General features: G+C 44.9%; 1 long non-coding RNA gene across 1 annotated transcript in view; it reads left to right on the forward strand.

Annotated features, from left to right (window-relative positions):
* LOC130541394 (uncharacterized) overlaps positions 1–23,482 on the forward strand; it is a 110,552-nt gene that overhangs the window by 10,776 nt on the left and 76,294 nt on the right. The gene's annotated exons all lie outside the window — the stretch shown is intronic.

The following is a 23,482-nucleotide window of genomic DNA, read 5'->3' on the forward strand; positions in this document are numbered from 1 at the left end:
TCATATGCTACAAGTCGAATACCACATTATAAGCCCAAATATCTTTTTCATCCCCAGTCAAACTGCTACTCCTCCACCATTTCCTGTCTCAATTAATGGCACCAATACTTGTCCAGGTACCCACTCCAGAAACCTGGGATTTATCCTCATACTCTTCCCTCTCTTTCGACTGTGAGTTCAATATATTGTGAAGTTCGATGAACTCTACATCCAAGATCTTTCTTCCCACCACACTTTGCTATCATCATGCATCACCCATAACTTTTTTGTTGTTTTGTTTCGTGTTTTTTTTTTTTTTTTTTTTTTTGAGATAGAGTTTTGCTCTTGTTGCACAGGCTGGAGTGCAATGGTGTGATCTCAGCTCACTGCAACCTCCGCATCCCGGGTTCAAGCGATTCTCTTGCCTCAGCCTCCCAAGTAGCTGGGATTACAGGCATGTGCCACCACACCTGACTAATTTCATATTTTTAGTAGAGATGGGAGTTCACCATGCTGGTTAGGCTGGTTTCGAACTCCTGACCTCAAGTGATCCCCCCATTCTGGCTCCCAAAGTGCTGGTATTACAGGCATGAGCCACTGTGCCCAGCCCTTTTTTAAATCCAGGTTTTCTTTGTGTCAGCACATCCCTCCACGTTGCTTCCCATAATGATCATCTTCAAAGCACGCATGTGATTTTCTCTCTCCCCTTTTAAAAATCTGCAAAGACTCTCCATCACCTCCAGGATAAAGTGCCATCCCCTGAGGGTGGTACAGAGGCTCCTCTGCAGTGCAGCCCCAGCTTGTCTCCTGGAGTCTCCTCCTGCACTCCCTGCTGATTGAACATGCCATACATGTCCTCCTCCCTCTTTGCTTTTGCCACTGTTATTTTCCTGTTCTACCAAGGATAAACCCTCTCTTCTCACCTAACCAACTTTCCCCACTCTTCAAAGCCTCCTAGGCCAAAGCTGTCACCCCCTGTGACTTTTCTTGATGCTCCTCTTCAAAACCTAGTAGAATAAATTATTTTTTGTTCCCTCAGCGCTTTGTTTATGTCTCTATATAGGAATTATTGGATTATTTTATGACTACTTGCCTTTTTGTTTGTCTCTCCCTCTCTCAGGGACCTTTCCTTATTAATACATTACTGTAATTCCAGAGTGCCTGGCATATAGCAAACACTCAATAATGTATGCATTTTAATGCTTCCTCACTCTCTTCTTTCTAACCCCTTTCTAGTCAGCTGATTAAGGTATAAACAAAACCCAACTCATATTTTTTCCAGCTGAACCAGTTCAAATGAACACAGCAGGCCCTGAGAAGTTGTAATAAGAATGAAAGATCAAGGACTTGGAGAACAAAGAGCACATTGAGTTGTTTCAGTAGTGTTGACTGGGATTGCACCACCCCCAAGTGCTTGCTCAGAAAATAACAGTAATGCTTTATAGCCTAATCTGGTCTTACACTTTCCAAAGTGGAGGCCAGCTGGTGTTAACAGCATCACGGTGAATAAGCCAAGTGGCGTGTGTGGTGTGTGTGTGTGCGCGCGCGCGTGCATGCTGGTGAGGGTTTTTCAGTGACAGAGAAGGTGTTATCTCTATTTGGAAGGTGGGAAGCAGGGCTGGAATTGGACTGCTGATCCTCTAATGCAAGGCTGATGAAACTTTTTTTGTAAAAGGCCGGATAGTAGATATTCTAGGCTTTGTGGGTCATACATCTGTGTTGTGCCTGCTCAGCTCTGTCATTGCAGCGGAAAAGCAGTCTTAGAGAAGATACATAAACAAATGAGTGTGGTTGTGCTTCAGAAAACTCATTTATGAACACTGAAGTCTGAATTTCATATGTTTTTCATGTGGCATGAAATGTTATTCTTGTTTTTGACTTTTCGTACCCCAGTGATTAAAAAATTTAGAAAAATGTTAACTCTTGGGCTAAGTGGGCAGCAGGCAAGATTTGGCCTGCAGCCATGCCATCGTTAGGCCCCGTGCTCTAATGCTTAGTTCATCACGACATACCCGGAGTGGCTGGATTTGGGGTGGGGTCATACGGAGGGTGCTGACCTTATGCAGTACTGACTACGTGCCAGTCTCTGTGCTTCAGCACGGTGCATATGCCCACTCATTTCTTTCTTTCTTTCTTTCTTTCTTTTTTATTCTACTGCGTGTTCTCTGAACCTGTCATTCATTTCTTACAACAACTGTGTGAGGGAGGAACTAGTGTCACCCAACTTGGCAAGTGATCAGACTGCTCACCCAGCTTGTAACTGTCAGTGTCAGACTTTTACCCAGGTGTCTGGTTCTGAGGTGCATGTTCTTACCACCACATCCTACTACTGCCTCCTATAGCAAAATATCATTGCCATGGAGATCATATGTGATGGGTTATGTTTTTCAAAAACACAGACATTCTTATCAAAATGGGGTCAATTTTCCAAAAAAAAAAATTGGGGACAAGGAGGACCGAAGGACAGATGTTGACATATCCAGCTGTGGGAAGATTGGCTCAGAATCCCCCAGGACTTAATACACCTTTCTGAATTTGTTATCGAGTTCTTTCTCCAGAAATTTGGAGGAATGCAGATAGTCCTCTTACCCTCTCAAAAGATCTTCCCTCTTGCTCCCCTTCCACCCACCCACCCTCCACCAACACACACACACACACACACACACACACACACACACACACACACAGAGTTCCTAGTTGTGCATATTAAACTAAAGTCAAGTAATCTATTTGGCATTAGTAGCTAAAGAACAGATGTCAACTTATTGCTGCTTCCAGAGGGCCCTGCCAGATGAATGCAAAAGTTATCAATTCTCCCAGTAGGAATTACCCACAACACTTTTGTGCCTGCCCTTTCCTCCCTGCTGTTTCCAGTTTCTTCTCCTTGGACACCCACCCACTCTGAATCCAACACTTGACAGTGGCTCAAGGCTCTGACCACAGTGACAATGTAAGAAGAGTGGGTGGTCTCAGCCACCCTCTGCAGTTCTGGGAAGTTTACTCCAAGCTTTGCTTCTCCCCAGCCCCCAATTCCCCCTTCCTCCCTGACCTCATAAGCTCATTCCCTTCAAAAACCGGGGTGTGTCTGTCACCCCAGGCAGCAGCAGCTGCAGGCCCTGGGAGCTCAGTGGATGGTGATGCAATTCAGTTGGGGGTGGGGGTAGAAGCTGGTGGCTGGGTGAGGGAGATAAGAGGAAACAAAAGGCAGTTAAAAAGATCTGTCAATGAGAAGGATGGTTAGAGCCAGAGGAGGACGTGGGTGTCCCTGAGCTGATGTGAACCTTGCCTCAACTCCTTGGCTTTCTCCCAGTCCTTCTCTTCTGACCCTCAGGGGTCCCTGGAAATCTGCTACCTCCTGAGCAAGGCACTCTCCTCTCCTCTCCCCTCCCCTCCCCTCCCTTCCTCTCCCCTCTCCTCTCCTTTCTCTTTCTCTCTTTCTATCTCCCTTCCTTCCTACCTTCCTTTCTTCCTTCCTTTCTCTCTCTCTCTCCTTCCTTCCTTCTTTCTTTCTCTCTCTCCTTCCTTCCTTCCTTCCTTTCTCTCTTTCTCTCTTTCTTTTTCTTTTTTGAGATGGAGTCTTACTCTGTTGTCCTGGCTGGAGTGCAGTGGCACGATCTTGGCTAACTGCAACCTTCACCTCCTGAGTTCAAGCGATTCTCCCGCTGCAGCCTCCTGAGTAGCTGGGACTACAGGTGCCCGGCACCACGCCAGGCTAATTTTTGTATTTTTTTTGGTAGAGACGGGGTTTTGCCATGTTGGCCAGGCTGGTCTCAAGCTTCTGGCCTTAAGTGATCTGCCCACCTTGGCCTTCCAAAGTGTTGGGATTACAGGCGTGAGCCACCGTGCTCGGCCCAGGGTAGTTCTAATACTTTCCCAGTAATCCCCTTTTTATCTCCTTTGCCTTGTTCCCCTCCTACTCCTCGAATCTTTTTGGAGCAAGCTCTGGGGGCGCATTTAGGTTGGGGCATAGCTGTGGAGCCACTGGACACAGGTCTGTCTCTGAGCTTGGTCCTACAGGCCTGTATATGCCTGAGCCACCTTTTCCATAGGGCTTTAGCTCACCTTCTGCCCTCATATAAGGGTGATGGCCTTCGCCAGACACTGTGCTAGACAACAGGAGGGAGCGCCTGTGCCATGGGGTTGGAGGATCTGAGGGCCTTAGTACTGAGGTCACTCCTCAACTTTCAGGATTTTTTTTTTTTTTTTTTTTTTTTTGAGACAGAGTCTTACTCTGTCGCCAGGCTGGAGTGCAGTGGCACAATCTCAGCTCACTGCAACCTCCGCCTCCCCGGTTCAAGCGATTCTCCTGCCTTAGCCTGCTGAGTACCTGGGACTACAGGCATGCACCACCACGCCCAACTAATTTTTGTATTTTTTGTAGACACAGGGTTTCGCCATGTTGGCCAGGATGGTCTTGATCTCTTGACCTTATGATCCGCCTGCCTCGGCTTCCCAAAGTGCCTGGATTACAGGTGTGAGCCACTGCGCCCGGCCAGGTCACTCAGCTTTCTTCTGGGCTTCTTGATGACACTGGGAGACAGGGCAAAGTGTTCTACATTTGAAAAACAAATTAAAAAATTATTAATCCCCACCATTACTAGAGTCACATTTGCTCACAGTAAAAGATTTGGGCAGCACGGAAATATACAGGAAAGAAGAAAGCAAAGATCACCTGTAACTCCAAACCTGGAGAAAACCTCTCCGGGCATTTTGGTGTATTTCCTTCTCTCTTTGTTCAATGCCTATCTTTATCTCTATCTCTGCTTATAATGCATGGTGTCTATTGGACGTCGTGCTTGTCTCCCCATCCACATTGGCATTGTTTTCTGAGTATTTCCCATTAAAAGTTCTTCCAAAGCAATGATCATTTAATGAACAGGTATTCACCTTCCAAGATGAAGACAATGTTTTTATCTAGGTATTAGTATTGAATTAGTCTTGACTAAGACAATGTTCTTATCTAGGAATTAGTATTGACTATATTAACATCCCCATTTAACACCACACACACACACACACACACTCATACATACACACACACACACTCACACATACATACTTCTGTCTGAAAGTTTATTAGGAAGGCAGGTAGATGAAACAGCCCTCACTGCAAGGCACAGGCCCTTTACGTGAGATCTATGGGGAGGATGTGGGGCAGGAGGCTGGGGTAAAACATGGGGCTGGGAACATGGCTTCCAGCTACTCGTTGCCCCTCTTGAAATTCCCACCCCTTGACCTAAGAGCTTCCTCTGGGATGGAGTGTGAACCAGCTACCTGACAGGTGGGACCAGGGCTCAAAACTATGTGGGTGACAGGGTGAGGTGGCTCATGCCTGTAATCCCTGTACTTTGGAAGGCCGAGGCGGGCGGATCACATGAGGTCAGGAGTTTGAGACCAGCCTGGGCAACATGGTGAAACTTTGCTTCTACTAAAAATACAAAAATTAGCTGGGAGTGGTGGCATGTGCCTGTAGTCCCAGCTACTCAGGAGGCTGAGGCAAGAGAATTGCTTCAGCCTGGCAGTAGGGGGAAGGGGGGCAGCGGGCAGAGTTTGCAGTAAGCCGAGATCTCGCCACTGCACTCTAGCCTGGGCGACAGAGCGAGACTCTGTCTCAAAACAAAAACAAAAACAAACAAACAAAAAAACCCTATGCGTGTGTATGTTTTGATGCTCAAGAAAGTAAAATGGTCTCTGCAAAAAATAAAACTGGATTGGACAAGGGAGTTTTATCTGTTTTCCTGAGAGTGCCAACATTATGCTCCCACATCATTGTTTATATTCCACATTCCCTGGGTTGCCCTTAATCTGGCACATACTCCGGAACAGAATGCACTGTTTTCCTCAGTGATGGTGGCCAGCATACCCTGAAGGCCACCAGCACAGCCTATGTGTCCAGTCTCCAGAGGCAGGACAGAGGTAGTCTTTTGGATTCTTTGGGACTAGCACAGGACAGGAGAGTGGAGTGTAGGTGGGGAGGGCAGCCAACAGCAGCTGTGAACCCATCTCAAAGAAATCCCACACGAGGCTGGGCATGGTGGCTCACGCCTGTAATCCCAGCCCTTTGGGAGTCTGAGGCAGCCGGATCATGAGGTCAAGAGATCAAAACCATCCTGGACAGCATGGTGAAACCCTGTCTCTACTAAAAATATAAAAATTAGCTGGGCATGGTAGTGCACGCCTATAATCCCAGCTACTGGGGAGGCTGAGGCAGGAGAATCGCTTGAACCTGGGAGGCGGAGGTTGCAGTGAGTCGAGATCGTGCCAATGCACTCCAGCCTGGTGACGGAGTGAGACTCCATCTGGGGGAAAAAAAAAATAGAAAAGGAATCCCACATGAGCTTCAAGGGGGTGTCCCAAGCAACGGCTCTAAGACTCTAAGGGTCATGTTTCTCAGCTTTGAGGGTTAGCAGCCAGACGACCCAGGGACTGAGACCACTGGAAGTGGGAAAGAAGTGAGTAGAAAAATGAGGGTGAAGATGAAGAAATAGGAGAAGGGCTGGATTACTCAAGAGGGATACGATCATTCTGAGCCATCCAGAAAATGAGGGAATCATCAGGGTTTTGGTGGGTTTTGTTTTTTGTTTTTTGTTTGTTTGTTTTTTGAGATGGGGTCTTGCACTATCTCTCAGGCTGGGGTGCAGCTCACTGCAGCCTTAAACTCCTGGGCTCGAGAGATCCTCCTGCTTCAGCCATCCAAGTTCCCAGGACTACAGGTATGCACTACCACACCCAGCTAATTTTTATTTTTTGGAGATGGGAATCTTAGTTTTTTGCCCAGGCTGGTCTTGAACTCCTGGCATTAAGCCATCCTCCTACCCCAGCTTCCCACAGGCATGAGCCACTGTGCACAGTTTGGGAACCATCAGTTTTTTAAAAAATAGGATTTAATATTTAATATTTCACAAACAGCATCTATGTATTGCCTGAGAGGATGGGGGAGGGTAGGGCAAAGGTAGAGAAGGGGAAGGTAATCCCTCACTTTTAGTAATTAGGGCCTCAGTTATTTTTAGTAATGCAGGCTCAACAGGTCCTGAATGGGCAGGAAGGAGATGTTAAAGGAGGAAAAAGAGAAAGATGGAAGATAAAAAAAGATAAGAAGGTCAGTGTGGTGGCTAACGCCTGTCATCCCAGCACTTTGGGAGGCCAAGGCAGGAGAATTGCTTGAGCGCAGGAGTTCAAGACCAGCCTGGGCAATAAACAGTGAGACCCTGTCTCAGAAAAAAAAAAAAAAAATTAAAAAAGGAGAGAAAGAAAAGCAAGTATGAGTATCCATTGGCAAATATGTACTAAGTGTCTACTATGTCTTAGGCTGTGTGCTAAGAACTGGGAATGTAGAATTAAAACTTTCTGATCTGCTGAGAGAGAGAAGAAGGAGGAGGAGAAAGAAGAAGCAAAAGCAAGCAAGAGAGACAGAGGAAGGAAGGAAGGAAGAAGGAGGAGGAAGAGAAAGAAGGAAGGAAGAAGGAGGAGGAAGAGAAAGAAGGAAGGAAGAAGGAAGAGGAAGAAGGAAGAAGAAGAAGAATGAAAGCTTTCAAGCCCTGCCTTCAAGGAGCAGTATGCCACAGAAACTTGGTGTACAGATTGTCACTGGTTGTGTTACTGGGCTGCTGCCGAGCTGCCATCCCTTTATGGTTGCTTGTTCTTCAGGAGGAAGTCCAGTCTCCACTGTTAGATGTAATTTGTCTTAGAATCTTTGGAGGGGCCGGACTCTATAAGGCAAACCAAACAAATATCCTTTTTCTTCATTTAAATAGGGTCTGGCATGTTTAACATTCATTCCTTTTTTTTCTCTTTTCTTTTCTTTTCTCTTTTCTTGTCCTTTCTCCTTTCTTCTTTCTTCTCTCTCTCTCTTTTCTTTTTTCGTTCTTTCGGATGGCATTTTGCTCTGCTGCATAGGCTGGAGTGCAGTGGTACAATCTCGGCCCACTGCAGCCATTGACTCTTGGGTTTAAGCAATTCTCCTGCCTCAGCCTCGGGAGTAGCTGGGATTACAGGTACACACCACCGCACTCAGCTAATTTTTGTATTTTTGTGGAGACGGGGTTTCGCCGTGTTGGCCTGGCTGGTCTCAAACTCCTGTCCTCAAGTGATCCGCCCGCCTCAGCCTCCCAAAGTGTTGGGATTACAGGCATGAGCCACCATGCCCGGCCTCATTCATTCATTTTTCAAACCTCGAGGTTACACCTTACTACTAAAGGCATGCTACAAAGGATCTATGTAACCATTTTTTTTTCTTGGCACTTTAAAGAACAGGGACCCTTATGACAGCCTCTCTCTGAGGCATTGACTATCTGGGAAACCATAGATTAGATTAAGAAGGGAGGTCAAAACATTCTTGAATCACTTAAAACTGGAGACTACATGGTTTCAAGATGAAACCCCTGGGTTGCACATTGGGAGCTGACATGGGAAGTCTGCTTGGAGCTTCCTTTTTTTGGCTTTCGTTGGTATCCCAGTGGCTTATTGCCTGAGCAGAATCACTGAAGGTGTGTGATATGACTGAATCAATGCTCTGTGCTGGCAACCAGCAGCCACCTGCAGCCACCTGAACCACCAAAGACTTTTGGGATACTCTGCTGCTGTCGTGCAAGGCCCAGCTTACAGAGATGAAGAGAGTGTGTTCCCTTCCCTTGGGTTGCTTACAGCCTAAGAGAGGAAGCAGAGAGGTAAGCAACTGATGGCAGCTTGAAACAAAATCAAATGAGTTCTAAACTGTGGAAGAGGCACTGGGACCATGAGGACTCAGATGTGAGGGCACTTAATTTTGTTAACAGAAAACCTGATGGAGGGAATATTCATTTCAGCTGAGCCTTCAAGGATACATAAGATAGCACAGGTAGAAAAGATGGAAGGTGATTTTCCAGCTGAAGGAATTATAAGGGATTTGCACAGAAACATGAAAGCATGCAGTGGTTCCAGGAAAAGTAGCTCTTTGGAGGTGGCTTGAAGGGAGGGAGAGTGCATGGGGTGATTAAGTAAAAGTCATGGGCCGGGCACAGTGGCTCACGCTTGTAACCCCAGCAGTTTGGGAGGCCGAGGCGGGTGGATCACCTGAGGTCAGGAGTTGGAGACTAGTCTGGCCAACACAGTGAAACTGCGTCTCTATTAAAAACACAAAAACTTAGCTAGGCATGGTGGCAGGTGCCTGTAATCCCAGCTTCTCAGGAGGCTGAGGCAGGAGAATCGCTTGAACCTGGGAGGCGGAGGTTGCAGTGAACCAAGATTGTACCATTGCACTCCAGCCTGGGTAATAAGAGTGAAACGCTCAAAAATAAATAAATAAATAAATAAATAAATAAATAAATAAATAAATAAAAAGTAAAAGTCATCTGAGAGACTCACAGGAAGAAACTACAGCAACCTGCCCACAGACGGATGCTTAGGTGGGAGGTAGTGCACGTAGCCTGGCATTCCAAGTCAGGCACACCAGAGTTTGTCTCTCAGCTGTCTTATTATTGCTGACTGATGTTGAACAACTTATTGAACCTCATTTTCATATTATATAAGTTGAAGATAATATATCTGCATTTTAGATGGGTGTTAAAGTGCTGAACAAGTGAAAATGACAGACCCTCAATAAATGTAGCCCTTTCTTTTTACCTCTTCAGGAGGAAACATAATTGAGCATCAGATGATTTTCTATATTGTCATTCATTTCACAAACAGTTATTGACCAACTTCTCTGCATTGGGCCCTGTGCTAGAAGCTTGAAGGGTATTCAAAAATGCAAGCCATCAAAGAAAGGATGATATGGTTGTGAGATGATATGAGGAGAGATCAAAGGAGAAGTCAATGTCCAAGATAGCAACCCATCAGAACCCTCACAAGGCTGCGCCCCATTCATGAACAAAGGAGCATCCAGGCAGTGAGTGCTGTGCATGATGTACAAAGAGTGGTGTGCATGGTGGACAAAGAGTGCTGTGAGTTCAGAGTACGGTGAGGTCACTGAGGGCTGGGATGGGCTGGAAAGGTTTCAAGGAACAGGAGAAATGTGAGCCAGACCTGGAACCTAGTTAGCATTTGGAGAGCAGAATCACTGGACGTGTGTGAAGTGACTGAAGGAAGAAGAGAGGAAAGGAATGATTGTGTTAAGTGGCAAAAACCCAGCCATGGAGCGAGGTGAGCTTAGGGGAAGTCTAGTTTGACTGTATAGGAGGAGTCCTGGGAGATAGGGCTGAGAAGGAGATTGGTGTCAGATTATGGAAAGCTTTGGAGGTCAGGCTAAGGACTTCAATTTCCATGATAGGCAATGTGTTTTTCATTGTGTGCTCTAGGGCACACAGGTCCACCTGTCACCTACACCCTGCATTTTGTTAATGCCACTTATTCTGTAGTATTCATATATTGTACTATTTTCTCTATTAGAAATATGTGTCATACTGTGCCCTAAGCAAAACTATAAATTCCACAGGATAGGTCCCATGAAGATTTCCTAAGTTGACATGATTTAATGAGGTAGCAGATTTTAGAAGCTGGGAGGTAAAGAAGGTTTAGGGATGTCCATGGAGAAGCTGGGAGCATACTGCTCTGATGGTTTGTAGAAAGTGCCAGCCACTGCACTGTCTCCACACTTGATGCCTCTCCAAATGTTGATTTTAATGCTCTTGGAGTTGCCTTGATGGTTTGGACCTCTAGTTTGAACAATATCACTGTAGACCATATTTGATGTTACTTCCCATACACTAATATCAGAATCCTGAAATATAGGTGTGATGTGGTTTGGCTGTGTCCACACCCAAATCTCATCTTGAATTGTAACTCCCATAATTCCCATGTGTCATGGGAGGCACCCGGTGGGAGGTAATTAAATCATGGGGGCGGGTCTTTCCCATGGTGTTCTTCTCGTGATAGTGAGTAAGTCTCACAAGATCTGATGGTTTTAAAAATGGGCGTTTCCTTGCACAAGCTCTCTCTCTTTGCCTGCCATCATCTGTGAAAGACATGACTTGCTCCTCCTTGCCCTCTGCCGTGATTATGAGGGCTCCCCAGTCATGTGGAACTGTGTAAGTCCATTAAACCTCTTTTTCTTCCCAGTCTCAGGTATGTCTTTATCAGCAGCGTGAAAACGGACTAATACAATGTAGAAGGCGCATTTCTGCTGAAGGGTCTTAGATCTTCCAGATTCTTTCAGATTTTGCCTGATCAAACTCCTTCACTCTCCTAAAACAAACCAACCAAAGTAACAATAGAGCAATAGTAACAAACTCTTCAAGTAACAATACAACTGCTGTGTGTTTATAACTCCCTTGCTCTCTAGAGACCCCTGTGCTTTGATATTACCAGTTGCTCTTTCTCAGCTTAACTCCGAGGAAGAAATCAACCAAGAACCTTGGGAATCAAGTGACCAAGGGCAGAAAGCAAGAACGGTGCAGTGCAAACATGGCCTGCCTGGATGTTTGCTTTGGTTTAAAGAGTTACTAGGGATAGTATACTAACCTTTTATTTTGCAGGGGCCTTTACTTTCCTGGTAAATAGCTGTTTTTAAAGTAGCAGTTTCTCCATGTGACTGGGCAAACAGATCCTTAAAATAGATCTGACCCTTCTTTCTGTGGATCAGCCAGGGTGGCAGCAGTGACACCTGGGCCACTGGTCCCAGTTGCATGCCAGGAAAATAATCAAGCAGTAGTGTCTGGGTACTTTTCTATCCAGGGCGCAGCTGTTTATCTCACTGCCTCTTGAAGCCATAGCCTGTGGTGGCCCCGACTACCAACAAGTAGTAGACTCCACACACAAGTGTCTGCAGCCCCAGGCACTGAGAGAGACCCTCCCAGTGGGGCATGTGCAGAGACTGCCTCACTGGCCTGGAGTAGATCACTTTGGTTTCACAGACTCTTTTTAATGTGGTTTTCCATAGCAAGGGCAGCTAAGTGGGGTGGAGGTGAATATGGGGACTGGGAAGAGGCCATTCATAGTGGTTCCTACAAGGAACAAGGTCAGTGTCTCCCCTTCCCAACAGGAGCCTGCTTTTGCAGTTGGGGGTCTGTTGCTAGTAAGTTGACTGGGTCATGCCTAGCCCTCAAGGCCCTGGATGCTGACCATCCTCAGCCTGTTTTTCTGCCCCCCTCCATATGTATTTCCTGCTGGAGTAAGACCAGCTTTTTACAGGCATTCCCCAAAACATACACATACGTGAAACTTGTGCCAGTCTTCTCTTCTGGCCTTTGTTCATGCTGTTCTTTCATCCTGGTAAGTTTTCCTTTCCCCTGTATCCATTCAAATCCTTCCCACCTTTCAAGGTCTCGTGTAAACCTACTGCCTCCGTAAAGCCTCCTCAGAATGTTCCTGTTTGGCCCTGGTTCTTGTCTCATTTCATGCGGGTCAGTTCAATCTCCCCATGTAGTTTGCAAGCCCCAGGAAAGCAGAGTCCATGTCAGGTCCTTTAAAGGTGTCACCTACATCCCCTAAAATAGCTCTCATTTCCTGTATCACTTATCTCTCCTTTGTAATTCACTGTTTAAAAAAATACCTTTTTTTCCCCCCATAAGTGACTGGGAATGATGCTGTTCACTTCTGAAATGCCCATAGCTACTAGCACAAAGCTGGTGATCAATAAATGCTTGCTGATTGGATAATTTATCAATGGCCTATATTGAAGAGAGAAAATAGTAACTAAAATGATAAAAGCTTGAGCATGATCCATAATTCTTACTTTGGATCCTTGAAGATGAATACGTCTAAACACATAATGGCCTTTTCATGCAGTTCTCTTTCATTTAATTGCTTAAAGAGGGAGTTTGACTCCAGCCTCTCTTATATTCAGCTACAACCATTCAAACTAGTAAACTTTAAATGAACATCCTCACTGTACTGGATCCTGCTCATGGGATCTGAGGCCCTGCTCCTGGAGAAGAGAGTGGAAGAGGCTTTATTAGTCACCAACCAATCATTTCCCACTTAGCCCTAATGGGGAGTAAGCATGACAGCTATGAGCAGTAGCCACAGGCTGTTTAGGGCAAGGGAAAACACAGGGAAGGAGATCCAAGGGATGCGAAGCTGGAACGAAGGATTTCAGCTTCCAAGAGCACAAACTGATTGATTCTCAAAGTACATACCGTAACCTGAAGTGATTCATGACCAATTATGCAAGTGGCATAGCAGACACCAGAACCAAATGAGACCTCCAAGGGAGGGAAGCCAGGCCAAAGCTCTCTCTGGGGAGCAGCCAAACCTTCAACAGTCATGGAACAAAGTCAGGAAAAGGCCCTGAGAAGAGCTAAATTTATCCAGGTTGCCTGCGGTGCCTGAGGGCATGAACTTCAGGGAAAAAAGAGCAAATGAGGAATTACTCATATGCCAGAGAGAGAGAGAGAGAGACCAGAAAAGACAGGACAATAGCTATGGCTGGTGGTTTACAACAGCACAAGAGGGAAATCTCACTAATGTTGACCAGCAGCAGCTGCCTAGCCATATCACTCTGCGTGTGTGTGTGTGTGTGTGTGTGTGTGTTGGTATGGGTGTATGTCTTTAAACTGAGGACCTTTATACTAGGGATTTAGGGTGGACAGAAGATCAGGAACCACATCAAGCTTCCACTACCTCTGATGGCTCCTAGAAAGGTAGTATTTTCCCAGAGAACTGCGTAAACAGCTGAGAGTTACAAAGGCAGGCCAGCTCATACCCAATGATTGGAGCATGCAATACCCAGGGTACAATAGCTTGGTGACATAATGGTAGAATCCTACCTACTGATGGATCACAGAGAAAATGCTGAGATCATTGTCAGTCTGGACAATGTTTCTAATTTGGAAGGAGTTGGAGGAAGCCATGATAATGGGTTATCTTGCCTACTCAAGGGTGGCTCTCAAAAGTAAGGTGGGCAGGAGGAAGCAGGAGATGACAGAGCACTTGCTGAGTAGCTATTGGTAGTTTTTTGTAAATACGCTTTCATTCAATCCTTTGAGGTAAGTATCATCTCCAATTTATAGATGACAACACTGAGACTCATGGAGTTTACGTAATCTTAACAAGGTCACCCTGATGATAAGGATTGAAGTCATGGTTCCAACTTAGGCTGCTTGCTCCAAAGCCTGGGCTTTTTCTACCCTACTGTCGTGGTTCCTAGCTCTCTCTACACCTCTCAAGTCTAAAATCCCAGCCAGAGAGAACCTCCAGGGAGAGCCTAGTGTAATCAGGACATGGGGGATGAGATTGTGAGCTCTTTGCTCATAAAACCTCCTGCATCTTGGACCAATCAAAAGCTAACAATCAACCAACACCTTCCCTGGGCCGACCAACTACTTTCCTACTTGGAATTTCTTCCAAAGTGACATTTTTTTAGAAAATACACTTAATGAGATGAAAGGTGACTGTTGTTGCCTTTTCTCTTTGCTTTTAGCATGTGATAACCTTTCTTTCTGGTCATGTCCCAGTCTTCTTGGTCTTTGCCCTCAGCACTGTGAAAGTGCATATTTGCCCAACCTTTATACCACGTAGCTCTGAGCAGCACATGTTCTGATCTGGACTAAGTTCACTTAGCAGAAGAGTGGGTGGCCTCCTACTGACCCTTTCTGGAAACACCTGTCTTCAACAGGTTCTCCTGAGGCCCATCCTGGTGGCAACTGTGCTAGGATGGGGGCAGAGTGGGTGGGAGCACATTTCTCTACAGGAAATCCAGAAACAGTCCCACCAGCTTCTCCAGGATTGACTTTAAATGCCTTCACCCTCCCTTAAATCCTCCCACTTCCTTCCTTTTATCACTTCAAGCATTAGCTACATATCATTGTAACCCATGTTCAATACTCAAGAGGAAAAGAAACAATCAGAAACTCACACGTTGGCTTGCTTATTCAGAGACTAGGGTCCATTCTAGGAGTTCCCTGTATTTTCCCTTAGTCTTCCCATCCTAAGGCTGGTGCTCCTTGGGATTTGGGCATCTTCTGTTCTCAGTGTATTCATTCTCCCCGGGCAATCTCATCCTTTATTATGACAATGATCACCATCTCAGATCTCTCTCTTCTTAGACCTCAGCACCCACCTCTCTACTAGACACCTCCATTTGGAAGTTCCTCAGGACAAAATACATGCTCAATAACTCATTGCTGAATGCATGGATTGTTTAAACCCCCAAAAATGGGCAGCTCAGGCAGAAGTAAGCCTCTGATTTGTTGGATTTTATAGTTCCCCCTTTATTTTATTTTAATTTATTGTTATGGATTTGTGAGGCAGTTTGGAGTGGTGGAAGGATCAGAATCCTCACAATTACAACTCTGTTTAGATCCTGACCTTGCTTTAACATCTATTTCTTTTTTTTTCCTTGAGACAGAGTCTTGCTCTGTCACCCAGGCTGGAGTGCAATGGCACGATCTCGGCTCACTGCAACCTCTGCCTCCTGGGTTCAAGTGGTTCTCCTGCCTCAGCCTCCCAAGTAGCTCGGATTACAGGCACGCACCACCATGCCCGGCTAATTTTTTTGTATTTTTAGTAGAGACGGAGTTTCACCATGTTGGCCAGGCTGGTCTCAAACTCCTGATCCACCCGCCTCGGCCTCCCAAAGTGCTGGGATTACAGGCGTAAGCCGCTGCGTCCGGCCTTTGACATCTATTTCTATCTGTCTATCTGAAGGTTACAGGCTAAGCTCTGAACTAGGCAGTATGGAGCCCCATCCAGGATTCTAGATCTGGTTCTGTTGCAAAACGGCTCTGTAGCTTTGGGCAAGTCACTTTGCCTCTCTGGATCTCCTGGTCTCTGAATAAGCGAGCCAAGGTGTGAGTTTCTGATTGATTCTTTTCCTCCTGAGTATTGAACATGGGTTACAATGATATGCTTGAAGTGACAAAAGGAAGGAGGTGGGAGGATTTAAGGGAGGGTGAAGGCATTTAAGGTTAATCCTGGGGAAGTTGGTGGGACTGTTTCTGGATTTCCTGTGGAGAAATGTGCTCCCACCCACTCTGCCCCCATCCTAGCACAGTTGCCACCAGGATGGGCCTCAGGGGAACCTGGTGGTTGGATCTCCTGGTTGAATTGCTAAGCTGAATTATCTAAGACCCATCTAACACTTACCTTTCAGGGTGAAGCATTCTAGCACCTGTAGGTAGGAAGTGTTTTTCAGACTAACTAACTGATAGTATTTTTCTGGAAGGAGATACTACGAATCTCAGCAACTTGGAAGAGTTCATTCTGTTTTTCTAAAACTTTGTTCAGACTCTCTGAATGAGGGTGAGAACTAGAACTAGTTGTTGTTTTCAACACTATCCAAAATTCAGACTTCTGTCATGGTAGGTGTCCACATAGCAGGCTTAAAGATGAATGTGAAAATATCTGTCTCCACAGATGCCTATGTTTGTCTAGCTTGTCCACTTTCTTTCCTTTTGATACACAGACTTGCAGAGGCAGCTGTTGCCTGAATACACAGGCAAGAGTTTCTCTGCATGAGGCTTAGGCGGCCCCATTCCCCCACAGGATCCACCGCCACCCCTTCGGGTGTGACCACTCAATAAAAACAACACACTGTAAAAAGTGTTTTTAAATCCAAAAAAAAAAAGAGTTTCTCTGCATGGATGATTGGCTGTAAGGGAGCTGCCACTGCAGGTTGATAACTGCTTGACAAACATGCCAGACACAAGAACCATGGCTCTAAGTTAACTTTCCATGTATTCACCTCAGTAGGTATGTATAGGGATGCTAGGTGTTTGAGGGATACTATTTAATTCTGATAGTAAATTTATTTAAATTTTATTTTGTTATATATATATATTTTAATAGAGATGGGGGTCTCGCTACATTGCTCAGGCTACTCTCGAACTCCTGGCTTCAAGTGATCCTCCCACCTCGGCCTCCCAAAGTGGCACCTAGATCTCATTTAAATTTTAATCAAAGTGACACAGACCCTGAATTTAAACAAGTTAAATGTGCTAAAAACACTTAACTCAGCAGTCCTGTAGCCTCCTGACCACCTTCTCCATGTCCTGTTCCCCAGAGGTACTTGCATTCAAATCTTTCACTCTTTCTAATGATATGTACTTTCATATTTTATTTTATTTTTTATTTTTATTTATTTATTTTTTGAGATGGAGTCTTGCTCTTGTCGCCCAGGCTGGAGTGCAATGGCGCAATCTCAGCTCACTGCAACCTCCACCTCCTGGGTTCAAGCGATTCTCCTGCCTCAGCCTCCTGAGTAACTGGGATTACAGGCACCTGCCACCATGCCCAGCCAATTTTATTTTTTTTGTATTTTTAGTAGAGACAGGGTTTCACCATGTTAGCCAGGCTGGTCTCAAACTCCTGACCTTAGGTGATCTACCTGCTTTGGCCTCCCAAAGTGCTGGGATTACAGGCCTGAGCCACTGTACCCAGCCATACTTCCATATTTCAAAGAATATGCTCATACTGATGTTGTTTAATTAATAATTTGATACTACTATTATTAGACAGGGTCTCATTATGTTGCCCAGGCTGGAGTGTAGAGGCTATTCACAGGCATCACAGTGCACTACAACCTCAAACTCCTGGGCTCAAGCAACCTCCTGCTTCAGCCTCCTGAGTAGGTGGTACTACAGGTGAGCACTACTGTGCCTGGCTAACCTGAAATAATTTAAACATTTTATTGTAGATGAGGTTTTAGATCTCTATTGCTCCCTTTTTCTTTTCATACGATTCCAGTTCCTCCAGCAGAGAAGTCAAATAATATTCAGCATTTAGATTATTATGACTATTGAAAGATTGTTCATGCTAAGCCAAGTATTGGATTATAATTTCAATTTTTGATTTTTTAGGTAATTAATGATTGCCTGCTTACATCTTTTGTTTTCTTATTACTTTTTTTTTTCCTTTTTCTTTTCTTTTCTCTTTTTTTGAAACAGGGTCTCACTCTGTTGCCCAGGCTGGAGTGCAGTGGCATAATCACGGCTCACTTCAGCCTTGACCTCCTAGACTTAGGTGATCCCCCTACTTCAGCCTCTCAAGTAGCTGGGACTACAGGCATGCATCATCACACCTGGCTAATTTTTTGTAGAGATGGGGTTTTGCCATGTTGCCCCGGCTGGTCTTGAACTTCTGGGCTCAAGTGATCTGCCTGCCTTGATCTCCCAAAGTGCTGGTGTGAGCCACTATGCCTGGCCCTTAATTTTTTTTAACCTATGGCTAAATCCCTCTACCCCATTAAACATCCTCTCTGTATAAAGTTCCATGTGGTCAGAGCAGGTGTCTGTGGAGGATGGAGATACTTTTACATTCATCTTGAAGCCTTCTGTGTGTACAGCTCTATTTTTTCTTTTTTTTTTTTTCCCTGTAGACCTTCCTCCAGGAGCTTCTGTCTTCTTGCTCCACTTTGGGTGATCCTCCAGGCCTGTAGCAAAGCTGTCCTTGTGGGACTTCCCTTCACGGTCATCCCAGGAATTTCCTTCATCTTTCTCTTATATTGCATTCCCTATTTCCTGCATCCCATGTTTTCCCCTTTCTTGGTTTACATTTTCATTTTGGTTTCATTTTATTTTCATTTTGTCACAGTCTCTAGAAATCTCTAGTAAAGGATACATAGGAGGCAAATTTTTAAAAAGTTTTGTTTGTATGAAAATGTCTGTATTTTATGTTCACATTTAATTGGGACCTTCAGTTGGTAATAGTTGAAAATAATTTTTCTTCAGAAAAACATTTTTTCATCTACTAACTTTTAGTGCTGATATTGAGAAGTCTATTGCTATTATTATCATGTGTTTCTATGGAAACTATTTTCTTCCTGGAAGCTTTTGATTATCCCTAGTATGTTATAATTCATTGTTTTTATTTAACAGTAGGGTTTGTCAGAGCTGGGTGCAGTGGTGGGTGCCTGTAATCCCAGCTATACGGGAGGCTAACAGAGGATTGCCTGGGCCCAGGAGTGAGTTCAAGACCAGCTTGGATAACATAGACTCCATCTCAAAAAAAAAAAAGTAAGATTTGTCAATGGATGGGCTACATCTTAGGGTCCTCAGGTAGCAAGTGGGCTTTTCCATACACACAATTGGTCTTATTTGGAAGACAGGAAATGCAGTGCAAAGGCCAGAACTTTGAAACGGGGTCAATGAACTAGTGTGGTAAAAGTTTAATGCTTTTCCTTCTGTCATTTAGGTGGTTTCCGCTCCCCTCCTCAACCATTCTTTCACTTTAGAAATTATCAAAGGGATTAGATAAGTGATTACCCCCTTGGGGTAATTTCAGATTCTGTCAGAAGCCTGGAAACTTGGACAGGATGTGAGGTTGGAATTTCAGTTCATTGAGCCTAAAGAGCACCCTCTTTGAGGATGGACACCAACAGCCACCTGGAAAAGACTAGAAGAATCCAATTCCACTATCAGTGGAATTGGAATCAATGTGATTATGCCAAGCAAAAGAGTGAAACTGTTGTATAGATATGAACTCCTGATGCTGTAAGTTTTTTACATTTTGTTTTCAAGACAGCAGCTTCTTGCAATATCACTCCATGATTATTGCTGTCAATCAGGAAGTAGCCTGTAACAGCATACTCATATAGAGAAATAATAGATAGCATTGCCTGCAGATAAGTTGAAATGCCTTCTCCCTGCTCTGAAAACTAGACATTTTCAGATTTCATTTATTTATTTTTGAGATGGAGTCTTGCTTTGTCCCCCAGGCTGGAGTGCAGTGGCATGATCTCTGCTCACTGCAACCTCTGCCTTCGGGTTCAAATGATTCTCCTGCCTCAGCCTCCCGAGTAGCTGGGTTTACAGGCACCTGCCACCAACCCTGGCTAATTTTTATATTTTTAGTAGAGACGGGGTTTCTCCATATTGGCCAGGCTTGTCTCAAACTCCTGATCACAGGTGATCTGCCCACCTTGGCCTCCTGAAGTGCTGGGATTACAGGTGCCAGCCACAGTGCCCGGCCTGAGTTTTCAGATTTTAAATGAAAGGTACCTGATCTATGCTCCTTCTTCTAGCCACAGTCTGCCATGTAAACGTATTTGGTCTGTTCCTGAACCCAAGGGGAATTCTTTTCTCTGTCATCTATCCATCCATTTGTGCATCCAATCATCTACCTTTATCCTACCTGCCTGTCAGACCAAGTCTAAGAAGCTTTGCTCAACTATTTAATTCTACTGATTTCTCTTTTTTTTGAATACCTGCCACATAGTTATTGCCATCCCTCATTTTAGCATGTAGCAGTTCATGACTTAGATTGACTTCAGTTGTAGTCACAAACACAAATGCCTACCAAGGGCCAGGCGGATGACGTATCTGAAGTCTGCTCCGTGAGTCAGATAGACCTCTGGGGACTGTGTGAACTGGAGAATGGGTGCTCTCAGTAAGGGACAGCTGCCCTTTACTCCAGTCAGTTGCTGCCCACCAAAAATCCAGGTAGATGTAGAGCTTCCAGTTTTTCAAGAGAGAACAGATGTCCAAATTTTTATGACTTTTTAAAGTGGTGGTTTAATTTTACAAAATCACGGTGTAGGACAAACACAATGTGTGTTTCACACTGTACATTTGCAGCCTCTGAGGTGATGAGCTTCTTGAGCTTATTGTTTCTGAATTCCATATGGCAGCTCATACATTAACTAACATATACAGTAGGTGCCTGATAAATGCTTGCCACCCTTTCCAGAGCACCACATCCAAGCCAAGTAAAATTATTGCCTCAGCTGATTCTCTGTAGCCTGTAGGTGGTGTAAAAAGAAATTTTCCCCTAAAACTTATTTATATATTAAAGATACCCTCCTTGCCCCCAAACCTAGTGGGGCTTGATGTATTTGCTTAGCAGGTTAAATGAACTATTAGAGTATTTAAATGTTTTTTTTTCTTTTCTTTTTTCTTTTTCTTATTTTTTTGAGAGACAGGATCTCACTCTGTCACCCAGACTGGGGTGCAGTGGTGTGATCACGGCTCACTGTAGCCTCAAACTACAGGATTCAAAGGATCATCTCACTTCAGTCTTATAAGTAGCTGAGACTACAGGCACATGCTGCCACACTCAGCTATTTTAAATTTAATTTTATTTGTTGTAGAAATAGGGTATCACTTTGTTGTCCTGGCTGCTCTCGAACTCTTGGCCTTAAGTGATCCTCCTACCTTAGCCTCCCAAAGTGTTGGGATTACAGGAGTGAGCCACGCACCAGGCCAGTGTGTTCTTTACCATCTTTAAATGAAACCTTCCCTCAACCTTCCATTCCTCTACGGCTACCACTAATGGTATAAACTTGCCTTTTATTTATCACATCATTTGCTTTTCTGTTATCCTTCCACATATACTGCTCCGCAGAAATCACGCTCAGTAGGACCACCAGTGACCTCTTCATTGTTAAACACAGTGGTGCCAATCAGCCCTGGCCATCCTCTCAACTGACTTGAATCAGCTGATAGCATTTGATACTGTTGATCATTTCCTCCTCCTTAAAATTCCCACTTTTCCTGGTCTTTGCAGCTTTACTCCCTCCTACATTTTCTTCAGTCTTTCTGGATGCTTCTCATCGGGCTCCTTTTCCTGCCCAGTCCCTAAAATGCTGATTTTCTGCTGGTGTCATTTCAGGCTGTCTCCCCTCTCCCTCCACACATTCACCCTGGGTGACCTCATCCTCTCCCATGACTCTCCCCCTGCATGAGCGCTGATGATGCCCAGTTCCACCATCTCGCTCCAGACTCATCTAATCAGCTGCCTTCTGGCAGTGTCTGTCTCCATTGATACTTCTCACTCAGCACGTCCAAGGCTGAGCTCATCACTCTCGCTCCACCTCCCTTCTCCTCTTCCTGCATCCCTGTCCTCTGTGAGCAGCATCGCCATCTACCTTGTGGGCTGGACGTGAATCCTGAAACTTCCTCCCTGTGTTGGATTCTCCAGCGAGCACAAAAAAAGCACAGGCTTGGAACACCAAGGAAACAAACACAGAGTGCCAAAAAATTATTTCAAAAGTGTGTAGTGACTTACATGCATGTTTATAGCAGCACAATTTGCAATTGCAAAAATGTGGAACCAACCCAAATGCCCATCAACCAACGAGTGGATAAAGAAACTGTGGTGTGTGTGTGTGTGTGTGTGTGTGTGTGTGTATACATATATATATATATATGATGGAATACTGCTCAGCCATAAAAAATTATTAATTAATGGCACAGCAACCTGGATGGGATTGGAGACTATTATTCTAAGTGAAGTAACTCAGGAATGGAAAACCAAACATTGTATATATTCTCACTCATAAGTGGGAGCTAAGCTATGAGGATGCCAAGGCATAAGAATGACACAGTGGATTTTGGGGACTCAGGGGGAAAGGGTTGGAAGTGGGTGAGGGATAAAAGACTACAAATTGGGTTCAGTATGTACTGCTTGGGTGATGGGTGCACCAAAATCTCAGAAATCACCACTAAATAATGTACTCATGTAAACAAACACCACCTGTTCCCCAAAAACCTATGGAAATAAAAAAAAAAAGCTTAAACAAACAAGATTGTAGTGCTTTAAAAAAGCATCAAAATGCCACCCTAGAAAAAACAAAGCTTATTGGCTTTCTTCTACTTATTTTACGATTAGACAGTACTTTTATTGTGGATGTTGTATACAGGGTGGACATAAACTTTCCAGGCTTAGAGCCACTAATGTTCTTTCTACAGCCTGATCATCCTCAGCCACCCCTTCTCCATGCCCAATTGGTTCCTAAGCCCTATTGATTTTGCCTCATTGACAGCAGCTGAACCATCGCTAATACTGTCTTAGGGCTTCTGGTTGTCTGTGACCTGGATTGCTATAGCGGCCTCTTGACTAGCTTTCCCTTCCCACCCATCTATCACAGAGATGTCATCTGTTTCTTGTATGTCACTCTTCTTCCTAAAATCTTTTCCTTGCCATCTAGTAACTTCAAGGGAAGTTTCAATCCCTTAGCCTAGCTGACAGGCTGTGTGCTCCTTTACCTCCATGCTACTATTTCACATGCAGCCTTCACTCTAGATTTCCTACATTTACCCTACTCCATGCACCCCTCCCCTCTACCCCTCCCCAGCTTGGAAGGGTCTGTGTGACAAGTGAGAGAAAAGGTGGGAGACTCTTACCCTGTGTTCTCTAGGGAAAAAAAGGAATTCTCCCCATTTCGAAAAAGCCTCCAGAGGAGAAATGATCAGACATACAGAGAGTTCAGCCAAGAAACATTTTCCTTCTGCCCTGGGCTTGTCTTTTGGTCATAGCTTTTGCCCTTAAAATGCAGGTAGATTTGTCACTGGGGCCACATGCAGAAGAGGGCCATTGTCTTCTTTCAATGTTCTGCTCAGTGAGAACATCTTCACGTCACCAGCCACGAGCAAGCCCGCTCAGCTGACACAGCTTATGTCCTCTATCAACAGGGCCCGGGAGAACGCTCTGTGTGCCTCTGGTCAGTAGCTCCGTGGCTCGGCCTTGGCAGGGAGAAGGGCATTACTCACTGGACCCCCGTCCTCTCCCCAACATTGTTTTCCCATTTTCACCAGGGGACTGAAAGGGGGATGGGGGAGGAGGGCGGGAGAACACAGGAGAGTGGAGCTGTTTGTTTTCTCCTTCCTGTTAACAATGCAACATCTGTTCCCCAGCCTGGCAGCTGGACCAAAGT

Source organism: Pan paniscus, chromosome 1, assembly GCF_029289425.2.
Source record: "Pan paniscus chromosome 1, NHGRI_mPanPan1-v2.0_pri, whole genome shotgun sequence".
Classification (NCBI taxonomy): Eukaryota; Metazoa; Chordata; class Mammalia; order Primates; family Hominidae; genus Pan; species Pan paniscus.